The sequence below is a fragment of the Alligator sinensis genome, unplaced genomic scaffold (assembly GCF_000455745.1).
Source record: "Alligator sinensis unplaced genomic scaffold, ASM45574v1 scaffold600_1, whole genome shotgun sequence".
Taxonomy (NCBI): Eukaryota; Metazoa; Chordata; order Crocodylia; family Alligatoridae; genus Alligator; species Alligator sinensis.
The window spans coordinates 2,713,319-2,726,033 of NW_005841859.1; the positions used below are offsets into that span (position 1 = coordinate 2,713,319).

The 12,715-nt window shown below is 42.4% G+C and overlaps 1 long non-coding RNA gene across 1 annotated transcript in view; it reads left to right on the plus strand.

Annotated features, from left to right (window-relative positions):
- The window catches only part of LOC112551879, a 36,220-nt gene extending 31,461 nt beyond the window's left edge, over positions 1-4,759 (plus strand). The window contains exons 3-4 of the long non-coding RNA XR_003096213.1: positions 3,974-4,056; positions 4,652-4,759. This is a non-coding gene — a long non-coding RNA (uncharacterized LOC112551879). The remainder of the gene's footprint in view (positions 1-3,973; positions 4,057-4,651) is intronic.
- Positions 4,760-12,715: the final 7,956 nt, after the last annotated feature.

Consider the following 12,715-nt stretch of genomic DNA (forward strand, 5'->3'; position numbering starts at 1 on the left):
TCCCCACTCTGTCATGCCTATACAACCTATACCCCTCAATGCCTACTGCCCAGTCATGTGTAAAATCCCACCATGTTTCATTTCATCTGACTAGGTCATACTGGGTGCTAGCAAGTAAGAGTGTGAGCTCCTTTTGCTTGTTCCCCATACTTCTGGCATTTGTATAAAGACATTTTAGTCCCCCAAAGGGGGCTCTTGGTGCCCCTGTGCCTTGATGGTGTGTGTTCCCTTTATTACTTACCTGGTGTAGTCTGGTGCCTTGTTTATGGCTTACCAACTCCTTAATACTTACCTGGTGCAATCTGGTATCTTGTTTGTGGTTTACCAACCCTGGGATCTCTTTGACCACCGGTTCCCCGACCCCCGTTGAGTTTAAAGCTCTTCGGAGGAGGAGATCAACCAACCTGTGGGCGAACAGATGCTTACCTCTGGGAGAGAGATGAAGATCATCATCTCCCAGGAAGCCTCCTCCCTGGAAGTACTGGTCGTGGCTGTAGAATCCGAAGCTCTCCTGAAGACACCAGCTCTGGAGCCACCGGTTGACTTCCTTGATGCAGGCACCCTGGCATCTCCGGCTGCTGCCAACCAGAAGATAGAAGAAAATACAACCTGTGCTCCAGTCTTCTTGAGGCTGTCTCCCAGTTCATGGAAGTCCTTCATGATGTGGTCAGGGCTGGTCCTAGCCGCATCGTTGGTTCCCACATGGATGAGGACTATGGGGTAGTAGTCAGAGGGCTTAATGAGAGCAGGAATCACCTCAGTGATGTCCCTGATCTTAGCTCTAGGCATGCAGGAGACTTCCTGTTTGTTTCCCAGGTCCTGTGCATTCATTTACAGACACCTGAGGTAACTAGCCAATTGCCCTTTCTCAGGAAGAATGAGAAGGCCTCCCTTGTTGCTCCTTCCTGCTTGCGCTTCCTCTAGGGCATCTTTCCTTAGGGCTTTGGTCTCCATTCCCCAGTAAACCAATTAAAACCCTCCTCATTAGGTTAATGAGCCTGTCTGTGAAGATGCTTTTCCCTTTCTTTGTCAGGTGGATCCTGTCTCTTTCTAGCAATCCATTTTCTTGGAACAACATCCCATAGTTGAAGAATCCAAAGCCCTGCTGATGACACCATCTGCACAGCCATGCATTGATCTGCGAGATGTGTCCAGTCCTGTCTGGGCCCTTCCTCTTGACCAGAAGGGTCGAGGAGAACAACACCTGAGCCCCTGTCTTTTTTTGCCCTTGCATCCAGAGCCCTGTAGGCCAACACGGGCCATGTATTCTATAGTCATACTCAGTGTTGGCTGCATTTAATCAGTTTTATAGTTGGTTTCCATTACTGAGCACATGCTACTTTTGGCAGCAATTTAATGATAGACAATGTATTTATTTAGGTTAGGTTTCCTTATATGCAAATATAGGATTAGGGGCCCTGTCTTGCATTCAGGTAAATATGGTATTTTCCCTGCTGTAGTAGTGTGTGGGGGGGCATATTCAGGGCAAACCCCCAATAATTAGATTCTATATGTGGAGTATTATAACAAATTTAAAATTTTTCCTTACATAGAATCTAATTACTGGGAGGTTATCTTATATTTGAGTAATTATGGTACATTTCTCCATCACTGCTCTGTAGGTCTTGCACGAATGTGAGAACAGACAATTCCAGAACAGCTGGTTTTATGTTACTGTTTTCACATTTTAAAAGACTTTCATAGCATGCATGACCGTTCCACCTTTAAAACAGATTAATGTTATGTTATGTGCTACTCCTATATTACTTTTATATTTGTTGAATTGTAAGCAGAGAAACATCCTCACACACTAAATAGTGATTACCTGCAAGGCAATAGTCTATAATTACAGAGATTTGTTTAATGTACCATGGTCTGAATATCTCTTGTCTTATAAATGAAACCACAAGGTTTGTTTTTTGTATATAGACAGTGCTTCAACAGATTATTGTTGTGTTTTGAATTTTGCCTTTACTGTATGTCAGTTATAGTCATGACATGTAGGTGTGGCAACCAACCAATAAGAAAATAAAAGCATTTTTCTGGCTGTATATTACACTAATTGGGATTACCATATGCAGTGTATTTGTCCTAGTAAATACTATTCCATTTCAAAACAGTTAATCTTTTAAAAGAGAAAGAGGAGTGGGAAGCTGAGAAAATTGCCAAAGATGAAGACATATTTTGTAATTATGTAGATTAATCATTAGCATTGGTATCTCCAAAAAACCCTCAGGCACAAGAATATATATAATGAATATTAATTCCAGACAAAGCATGGAAGCAAAGATTTTCTTTAAAATAGAACTTAAAACAGACATTGAAACCAGCTTTGATGAAAGCTTCTTACATTTCAAGCTGACTCCAGGGTACACCAAATAAAAGTGGAATTTTTCTAAATTGGAATGTTAAAGTGATAATAAGCATGGTCTGAACATTGCCAAGATGTTGGAGAAGAATCCTTTAAAAGCCCTTGGTTCAATTAGAATAAATTACGTATGCAAGATATGCTTTCTGGAATTTCTGCACTGTTTACTAGCCTGTCATGAAAGGATTTCTCCATGGAGTGAATGACTTTTACAAGGCATTGAGATTTGTAACAGAAACATGTGCCCCTTCCCGTATATAGCCTGGGTGGAGTTGGAGATTTTAAAAATTTTACTTCATCCTTTTATGCAACAATCCCCTTTTTATTTGCATTATTGCAGAAACATTTCATATTAGGGCCACCGGCAGAGCAGTGATTTACTACGGGTAAAAGGACACATTGGCAGTTTTCTATTCCCCAAGCAGTTTCCCATAACAGCTCTTCTGATGACAAGCCAACCTAGCAAGTCTTGGCGTGCAGTTTCAGTGGTTTGTAAACTGTTTCATACTGAAAATATGGGAGTTACTCAGCACCTGGGGCCAGGTTATGAGTTACTCTGCATATACACTGGTGTATCCCCAGTGATTTTAATAGAGTTGTTTCTAATGAACACTGGTCTTATTCAGATCAGAACTATTACTGGAAATGGAAAGAAGGTGACAGTAAGTTAGTTAACTTCAAAAGGAAAATGCATGCTTCCCAAGTAGAGCTGAAAGAAAAAAAAATTCTTTATGTTAGATTTTTCACTTGTAAGGGCAGCTCATACCAATTATATAGCCAGATTTAATATTAAGATTATCCTTATTAAATTACAGAATCTTATATGAAATTACTTAAGGTAGGAAGCATTTTTTCTGTTTGGGTAAATCTCCATTAGTTACTACTGTGGAAGTTGTAGTGAAGACAAGGGACAGGAAGATAAAAAAAAAAATGGTAAAATGCTGGCACCTCATTTATACCACAGTTAATAGCACTGGTGAAATTTCAGTAGTACAGAAAAAAAATGTTTTCCTAGTTTAGAGGAATTCAGAGAAGTCATATTGCTGCCTAGTCATGAATGATAATCCAAAAAAACCTGTAACTACTTACTCCAGGAATGAGTTTGTGCCCCCATATGGTGCAGTAGAACTAAAGGGTATCTTTACACATGCTCTAGGGGTGGAGGGGGGGCACTTTAATTAGAGCTCTAAAGTGCCTGCAGTGTCCTGTGTATTCAGCATCTCTGCACTTCAAAATGGCAGCGGAGGCACTTTAACTAAAGCTCATTTGACAAGCTGCTATTTTGAAGCATGGGGATGCTGAATACTTGAGATGCAGAGGCTGCTAGAGTGTGCTAATTGAGCCTGTGCTGACGTGCTGTACTTACAGCACATCAGAGCAGCATCTCTGTACAGCTACAGGCACCCAAAAATACTAAATAAGTTGTCCTAACACATATCTGTTTTTAAATGTGTACTAGGATAACTGATCTCACAGACGCATTCTAGTTCAAATAAACTTTTTTTTTCTAAATTTCATTCTGTAATTTGAACACTTTAAAATGCTCTTGCTCATCCTAAACTCTGGTTTAACATTGCATAATATTAAACTTCTTTTCTATCCCAGAAGATCGTATCTGGAATGCAGCATTCAAGAAAGATTAATCCAAACTAAAACAGGTGCAGAAAATGACTACCATGATGATAAAGGTATAAAAAGCCTATCCTACGCAAAGAGCTTAGCATGTTTTAGTTTAGCAAAATAAAAGCTCATGGGGTATGTGGTTGCTTTCTAGAAATGCATTAGGGTAGTAAACACCAGAAGAAAAATTTTTGAAGTTGAAAAAATAAAACAAACACACAAAAAACTGTGCTGGCTCAAGAACAAATACGTGTAAATTGCCCATAAATCAATGTAAGCTTGAAATTAGAAAGTGATATCTCACTTTTCCAATGAATGAGTCCACCAACAGCCATTCAAGAGGAGTAGTGGGGAAATGTAACCTAACTCATTTTAAGAAGAAAGGCCTTTGTACATTTATTATAAGGAGTAGGTGACATACTGCTTGTAATAGGAGGTGATCTGACCCACTGACTTTTTGATAGCATATGTATTAATGGTTTCACCTGGCTTGGCATACAATACAATCCTGTGTCCTTTGGTATGAGGTAGGTGAAGTCTAAGATAATGAGAGTATTTCTGCAGCTTAATTGCATTCTAATAATAGCAACTGAAATGCATGGAAACTTCTAAGAATTTTTTAGAATTGTGTGAGATCTGACAGAAGGGATGTTCTATGTCTAGATGGCAGGCAGGCACTTTTAAACTGCGCACATGTGCAGAAGGGCTCGCTGATGGTGCCGCGCCACTCTACGGGCTGGGGGGTCTCTGCCCCATGGAAGAAGGGGACAGGTGAGTGCCCCCCCCCCTTCCCCTGTCTCATGCACCAGGCGGGACCGGTCGCGTGGGTCCCTGGGGGCTGGGCCAAGTAGGAGCTGGGGAGGGGGGGGGGGGCTGTGACCCTCCTTGGCTCCAACTCGGCTGCCCCACAGCTGTCTGGGTTGGGGTCCCTCCCTCCTTGCCTACGAGGAGAGGCTGAGGGACCTGGGTTTCTTCAGCCTCCACAAGAGAAGGCTGAGAGGGGATCTTGTGGCCATTTACAAGTTCATCAGCAGCAGGGGCAGAAAGAGATAGGAGATGCTCTGTTTTCCAGGGCACCCCTGGAATAACCAGGAATAATGGCCACAAACTGACAGAGAGCAGATTTAGGTTGGACATCAGGAAGAACTTCTTTAAAGTAAGGGTTGCCAGAATCTGGAATGGGCTTCTAAGAGAGGTGGTGCTCTCCCCTACCTTGGGGGTCTTTAACAGGAGACTGGACAAGCACCTGGCTGGGGTCATATGACCCCAGAGCTTTTCCTGCCCAGGGAAGAGAGTTGAACTCAATGATCTACTGAGGTCCCTTTTGACTCTAACATCTATGAAACTCCCATGGACCCTGCTAGCTCTCTGCACACCCTGCTAACTCTCCTGATCCTGCCAAACCTCCCACAGACCTCACCAACTCCTCCCCATGGATCCTGCTTGGACCCCTGATTCCCCAACCACCCCTTGCAGACCTCACCCCCCCCAACCTGGTGAACCCCCTATGGACCCCACCAACCCCCCTGCAGACCCCAGTAGAACCCCATCACCCATCCCCCAAAGCCCCATTGTGGACCCTGCTTGCTCCCCAATCCCCCGAAGCCCTTCTGCTAGCTTCCCTCATCCCAATTTGCCTTAGATCGGTTGGCTGTTTTTCACTTGATTTAACCTCCCAGAATGTTTGTACATACACCTTAGCTATCAGCATTCATTCTTTACGCTGTACTTTCTTCCTCTAGGCATTGGACAGAAGGCAAGCGTTGGTTTCTTTGTCTTGTCAAAAATTCTCTGCCTCTAGACTTCTGACTGCCCTGGGCTTTTACCAAGGTTTATGTCATCCTGAGCTAAATTCAGTCCATGTTGCTCACAGAAGCCATGTAGAAGCAACATCTTTTAACTGTTGACCTCCTTGGTTTTGGTTAGGTATAATGTGGCCTCATTTGTGTCATTCTAACAATAGGTCAAAACTTATGCTGTATACTAGATACTGTTTATTTAATTCTATTATCCAATTTTTAAATGAGATTAAAAAGTGTATATAACATTCTAAATTTTGGGTGGCCTGAATTTAAGTGCCCAAATCCTTTTATTTATATATATATATATATATATATAATTTTTGATGCAACTATCTAGTTGGTTTAATAAAAGGCATCGCCTCTGCCAAGAGCTCTGACTCCAAATCCTTATCTAGGCACTGAAATAAGTGGCTTAATTTTTTTCTTATTGTTGCATATTTCATAATAAGTTCAGTTTTCTAAGAGCCTTCCAGTGAAGATAAAATAATATTTGACAATCCAGTTTCAGTTATGACACAGCAGAAGAGGTAGGAAAGCAACAACTCTCGAGGCACACGTGCTGGATACATCCACCTATATCAAAGGCATACATTCCACTTTGGGACAGCATTTATATTTAAAAAATATAAATGTAAAGGCTTTTAAGGTGCCAATCAACTATTATAATAATTTGCTCTGATTTATGTAACAGGTGCCACAGAACCATGCACTATATTCTCTGCTTCAACCCATATCTTCTGTTGATTTTAAGATTTTTAATTGAATACAAATTAAATCTGGTGGGACACCTTTTGAAGTAGAACTTCAATAAGTACTTAGGAGAAGAAGTAGTAATGGCCTTTTGGGCCATCTCAGAGGAACGTTAATTTGAGTTGTTGAAGTACAAGTTATTAGGTGAGGTAGGGGGTGAAATGCCTTGTATTAAACACTCAAGTTTGAAAATTTTACATGACATACTCCACAAAAAATCTTAAAATTAAACACTGACTGAAAACCTAAATGACCTAGTCTAACCTCATTGAAGTCAAATGAGAGTGTTTCTATAGATATCAGTAGACTTTTCATTAGCCCTACAATGACCAGCATTTTAAATTCCTGAGACAAGATTTTCTAGTTGATCCTGCTATTAAAGGATTCCCATTTGATCACCTCTTCTGTTATAATAATTAAATTTGCAATATAAAATGATAGCTTAGTAAATGCAGAGCTAGAGCATTCCCTTAATTAAAAAGCTGTATTTCAGCACCAAGCCTGAAACCTTGTCAGAGTCCCTGCTGAGAAGTGCACGGGGTGCTTGTGATGCATGATAAGTTCTTGGTGACAACATTTCTATGAATTGATAAATGGCTGCATATTTATTTCACTTAAAATTATACCCCTTTGATAGTGCTCTGTAGGAAATGCCACTGCAAGAAGCAGAACCAGAGTCTTGAAAAGCCGAATAAAGACATTCAAATCAAATGAAATTAAATATTTTATCCATAAAACCTGAAGAAATAAAATGCTCTGGGTGTGTCAACATGACTAATCTACTGCACAGTAAAGCATCACCATCTACACATGTACAACATTTACAGCACAGTCAATTAGCATACTGCACAGTTAACTAGTAAATGGGGTACTAGATTAACTGCACAGTAGCACTCATGTAAATGCTGACCAGGAGCAAATTTGCTCCCAGTCAGCCTAGGCAACAGAGGGCCACAGGGGCAGGGAGCTCTCTATCCCTAGTCCTGGTGCTGCTCAGCTCCCGGCTCCCCCCAGGAACTAGAAGTCAATCAGCTTGGGAACTGGGGAGCTCTCTGCCCCTGTCCCAACTCCAGGTGCCCAGTGTGGAGCTGACAGCTCTAGAGCCAACCCCCAGAGCATCTCTGTGCAGCGTGGAGCTGGCTGCTCTGGGGAGCAGGCAGGGGCTAAGAACTCAGCTCCTGCCTGCCCCACGGAGCAGCTCTGCTTCCCAGCCCCTGCTCACTCCCTGGAGCATCCAGCTCCACGGCAATCAGGGCAACTGCCAATGAGCCCCATGCCCCTCCTGCCCAGCAGGAGGCTTGCCAGTGGCTGCTCCACACCCAGGACAGCTCCCAGTGAACCCCTTGCTGAGCAAGGAAGTCCTGCCCAGCAGGGGGGCTTACTCGCAGCTGTATGTCCTGGTAAGCATGGAATGCTGTGCCTGCTTCAGGGACAGCTGTCGCCTGGCCCCATGCACATTACATCCCTTTCTGATGTGCATGGGGCCAGGAGACAGTTGCTGCTGCAGCCAGCACTGCTGTTCTGGCCCTGTGTACATTGGGACCAGCCCTGTGTCCATTCTGAGCCCCCAAGCTAGTACCTGGGGGAGCCTGGAACTCCGCCTGGCTGCTGCAGGGGGGCAGAGCAGGGTGGGAGCAAATCTGCTCCCAACAAGAAGCATGCGTAGATGTGCTCCCAGAGAAGGCTTACTGCACAGTATTTTACTGCACAGTAAGCTTAATGCGAATAAATAGCATGTGTAGACATGCCCTCTGTGTACTAAGGTTTTTCTAAGTAGCTCATATTAACCCTTAGAATACTTACAAGATATTATATGTATAACTTTGGATATTCAAATCCATGATTACAGTATGCATCTCAAATGAATATTTAAATGTCATTTTTGATGCCATAAGCCATCAGAAACTTATTTTTAGAATGAGGCCTATAAAGGGTTTAGTTGAACAATGTCTTGTTTGTGCCTCTCTAACAGCAAGAATGCTGGCAGAAGTGGTTGCCTTGTAATCTCCTTGGTACAGAACAGTGGTTTTCAAGCTTTGGCCACATGCTGCTGTACCTGCAAAATATTGCTGTTCATGTTTCCTATACCCATGGGTTTTTTAATGTTCGTTCTTTAGAAAGAGCGTTGATGCTGACATCAGTACATGGCAATGTTAATCACCAAGTGTGGGCTCAGAAGTTCTACTACCATTATTGAAATTTAGGCACATACCTCTTGCCAAAGCACCTAGTATACCCTGGGTATACCTACTCCAGCTTCAGAACCATTGCTAATAGGGGAATCTCCAGGTGGTGCAGTGCCAGAGAAGCCAACCTTAAACCCTTCCCACTCTCAGCCTCCTCCCTGAAGCTGAAGGAGTATGTTGGGATTTTTTTTTGTGAGAAAGGGACATTGCTGTGCTCTGGCTGTTCCTATAAACTCCTTGGTGAGGGGGGGGAGGGGGCAGATCACAGGAAGGTACAACGGGACTAACACTGACGAAGAGGAAGGGAACCATAAGTGGATTTCTGTCACTTGATGCCAGCCCTGATGACACCTATAATTGCTTCTAGGTAGCTTTAAGTTCTACTTTTGTCTTAAGACCTTAAATGAGGCATGGGGGGAAGGCAGCAGAGCTTTGTTATTCCCATGTTTGGTCTTCCTTCTTCTTAAGAATTGGGCCTGTAAGATTTAGTGCTGCTGTACATGGCAAATAATCCAGCAGAAGCATCAGTTGTTTGTAGGCAATGAGGCAAGAGTAGATATCTTTAATTACTGTAAAAAGTAACATCCTCAATTAATAACAGTTTTCTCTTTCCCTCTCCACTCCTCTGTGAATAGATTGTGTCCTTGGAAGAAGAGGGGTAGGACTGTATATCTTCTACTGGCATTCATAAAAATGATAGGGCATCTCTGGAGAAATGTTGATCAAAAAGGGAGTTTGGGATGTGGCTTTCCTTGGCTTCATGTCAACAGGAGAAGAAACTTGAGCTGACACCTCCTGTCAGCAGCAGCTGTGACACAGTGGGAAAATGTCTGGATTACTTTTTATGAATGGTCTGTGACTTTGTTTCCTTGCTGTCTGCCTAAATACACAGAGTTAAACCAAAGGAATCTATAAATGAATTGTTAAAGAACAGAGCAGGAAAATTAAAATGGTGACATAAGATGACCTTGTGTAAGCAGCTTAAATGGAGTCAAGAGAACAGTGGGTGATGGAGTAAAGACAACAATGGATGGGCCATCAGAATGGCTACTTGTACGGTTCCTATTGAGGCTAGAATGGTTTACATTTCCCAGTGCTTAGCTTGCGATCACAGGAAGCCTTAACTCTGGAAAAGGGAAAGGAGGCTGTGTGATCTGAGAGGCTACCAAGCATGCACTAAAAAGCTGACTTTTTCCTGCCACACTACTTCCTCTTGACAGAAATAGACTTATCTGGACTGAGGGAGATATACAAAAGTTTAAATAATAAGCTTTGAAATTTGGAGGAATTAATAAACAATATTTTTTTTCGAGTTGCTGTTTCTGTACCTGCTACTGCAGGTATGACTGTTGCAGGCTCCTAAAGGAAATTCCTTTAAAATTCATATTGCCTTTGGGCCCGATGAAGTAGTCACCATTGGTACTGAAGGACTATAATCCAGGTTCTCTTCTAAGAGCGGACAAATGACAGAATTAAACCACAGGAAGATTAAAGGCCTGTGGCCTGATACCTGTAGGGTGGACTCAGCAAAACTCCTAGGAAGGCATAGTGGTGCAGGCGCTAACCTAGTAACCATGACAGCCTCCTTCTCAGGGGTTTCTTTAGGGTCATTCATCTCCTGTTGAGGAATTTTAATATACATGACGTAACTAGAGGACACATTAGAATAAGCCTTAGCATTGATCAGCGATACCCAGAGATCTCAAAGAACTTTACAAAAATAGGTGTGCATTTTGAAAAAAAATCATTGTGGTCAACACCTGGCCTAAGTTTCTCCCAGCCATACAGTGGTTCAACTAAAGGCATTACCTGCAAAAATCCTTGATGCAAACATATCTATGATAACAACACCACCTCCTGGTAACCACAGTGGGGAGTGCTGGGGATGTTACAACTTCCCCACCATCTACCCCACTGTAAATGGTAGCTGGTCATTCAGCCTGGGAAGTCAAAGGAGAGAGACATAGTTCACCAGGGTGGTTCCCAAGAGGATGGAGCTAGACTGTTCTTAGTGGTAGCAGATGACAGAACAAGGAGCAATGGTCTCAAGCAAGGGAAGTTTAGGTTAGACCTTAGGAAAAACTTTCTCACAATGAGAGTAGTAAAGCACTGAAATGTGCTACTCAGAGAGGTGGTGGAATATCCATCCTTAGGAGTTTTTAAGACCTGAATAGACAAATCCTTGGCTGCAATGATCTAGCTGGGGATGGTCCTGTTTTGAGTGTGGAGTTGGACTAGATGACCTCCTGAGGCCCCTTCCAACCCTCATTTCCTATGATTTGATCATTATTATTCCAGTTTTGCAGATGGAAAAGCTGAGGTACAGAGGATATAAGCAACCTGCCCAAGTTCTCATATCAACCAATGGCAGGGCTAGAAATAGAGCCTAGATTTCTTGTCTTTTGTCTTAAGTCCTGTTTGTTGCATGATCCTGCCTCCTTGCCATCCTTTGTCTTTATTTATTTCCAAAGACAAATGCTGATTATTCCTTCAGTTTTTACAGTGCAGTAATTTGCTAATAGATGGGTTTGCTTTAAGAAACTATAAAACATGTTGCTATTAAAGTATTGGTGACTGAGAAAAATGCTAGAGTTCAGTACCAAGGCAACTGGTCTGTTTATAAAATGTCAAGAGCCCAACACATGGAGAGATATCAAGCATCACAGCTGCATGGTCTTTAAAATGGATGAAAAATGACCTAGCCAGAGATTAATGTGATGCCTTCAGGCCAGTACTGTGCCACTTGTGAAAATTCTTCTCCCTCTATCCATCCCATTTAAAAAAGCCAACTTATCTGTATGTCCCTGAATTTGATGATAATTCTCCTGAGTGTACTGACAATGATTAGTAAAGTCAGAAATGATCAACATATCCAATATGCCACTTAGAACAGAAGCAGATGTTTCTGACTGTCAAATGACAAGGGATTTACGGAGAAGTAAATTTAGGTTGCAGATTTGTTTTCCTTTTCACCCTTCTCTGTCTTTCTAGAGACTGAGATATGGACTCTATTCTGAAAGATTTACTGTTCAACAGCTGTATTCACCCAACCGTCACAGGATCGAGTAGGACTCTGTTGAGTGATAGCACTTCCAGTGTCGAAGCTATGTTGGGCCTGACTGCTCCAGGGATGCAAGAAGATGCAGATAATCTATAGTCTTTGTGGTTTCTGAGCAGCAAAACTAGTCACGTATGGTGTCTTGTGAGGCACAAAGCACCAACTCCCCCTCCCCCCCCCAAGTCTGGGCCTGTAGGGTTGGAGAATAAGATAAAATTCCTTCCTAAGCTGCTTTGAGCAGTGAGCCTCTGATCCACCCTGAATGTGGCACCTGACAAGGATATATCTTGCTGGAGTTAAAGGCATGACTCATCCCCTTGGTTTCAAAAGTTTTATGTTTGGGAGTCAGTGTGTGTCCATAATTCATGGCAGTATGTTCACAATATGCTATTCTGTCTGAGTTATTTGAGGTATTTTAAGAACTCAGGGACACATTATATCCTCCTGTCAAAGTACTTATGGTGACAAGGGGAGCTAGTAGCATGAGGAGGGTTAGGGGAGCTAGTAGCACATCATAGGGTTTCATCTCACAAGTTTATGGTTAGAGACTTTAGGGAAGGGAGGAGGTATATTGCTTTTCAAAACTGCAGATGCCTACAGGAAAGGGAGTGTTTAGTTCTGTACCCCTTACAGCAGGTCTCCTACAGATTTCCATTGTCAGTCCAAAACTCTTCTCTTTGAGAGCAGCAGTGTGATAAGGTTATATATTTTTCCCCCAAAGGGAACAATGTCAAGATAAACACTGTTTTAAGAAGAGGTCCTTGGAAGAGAGCATCAGATAGTGGTGTGCTGAGAGTAATAGTGATGCTTAACTAGATAATTGCATTTTGAAATGTAGTAATCACACAATGTCATACACAGGGTGACAGATTTATGCAGTGGCAATGGGATGGGTTTCTTAATGTGGTCCTTAGATATACTGTGCAGTATA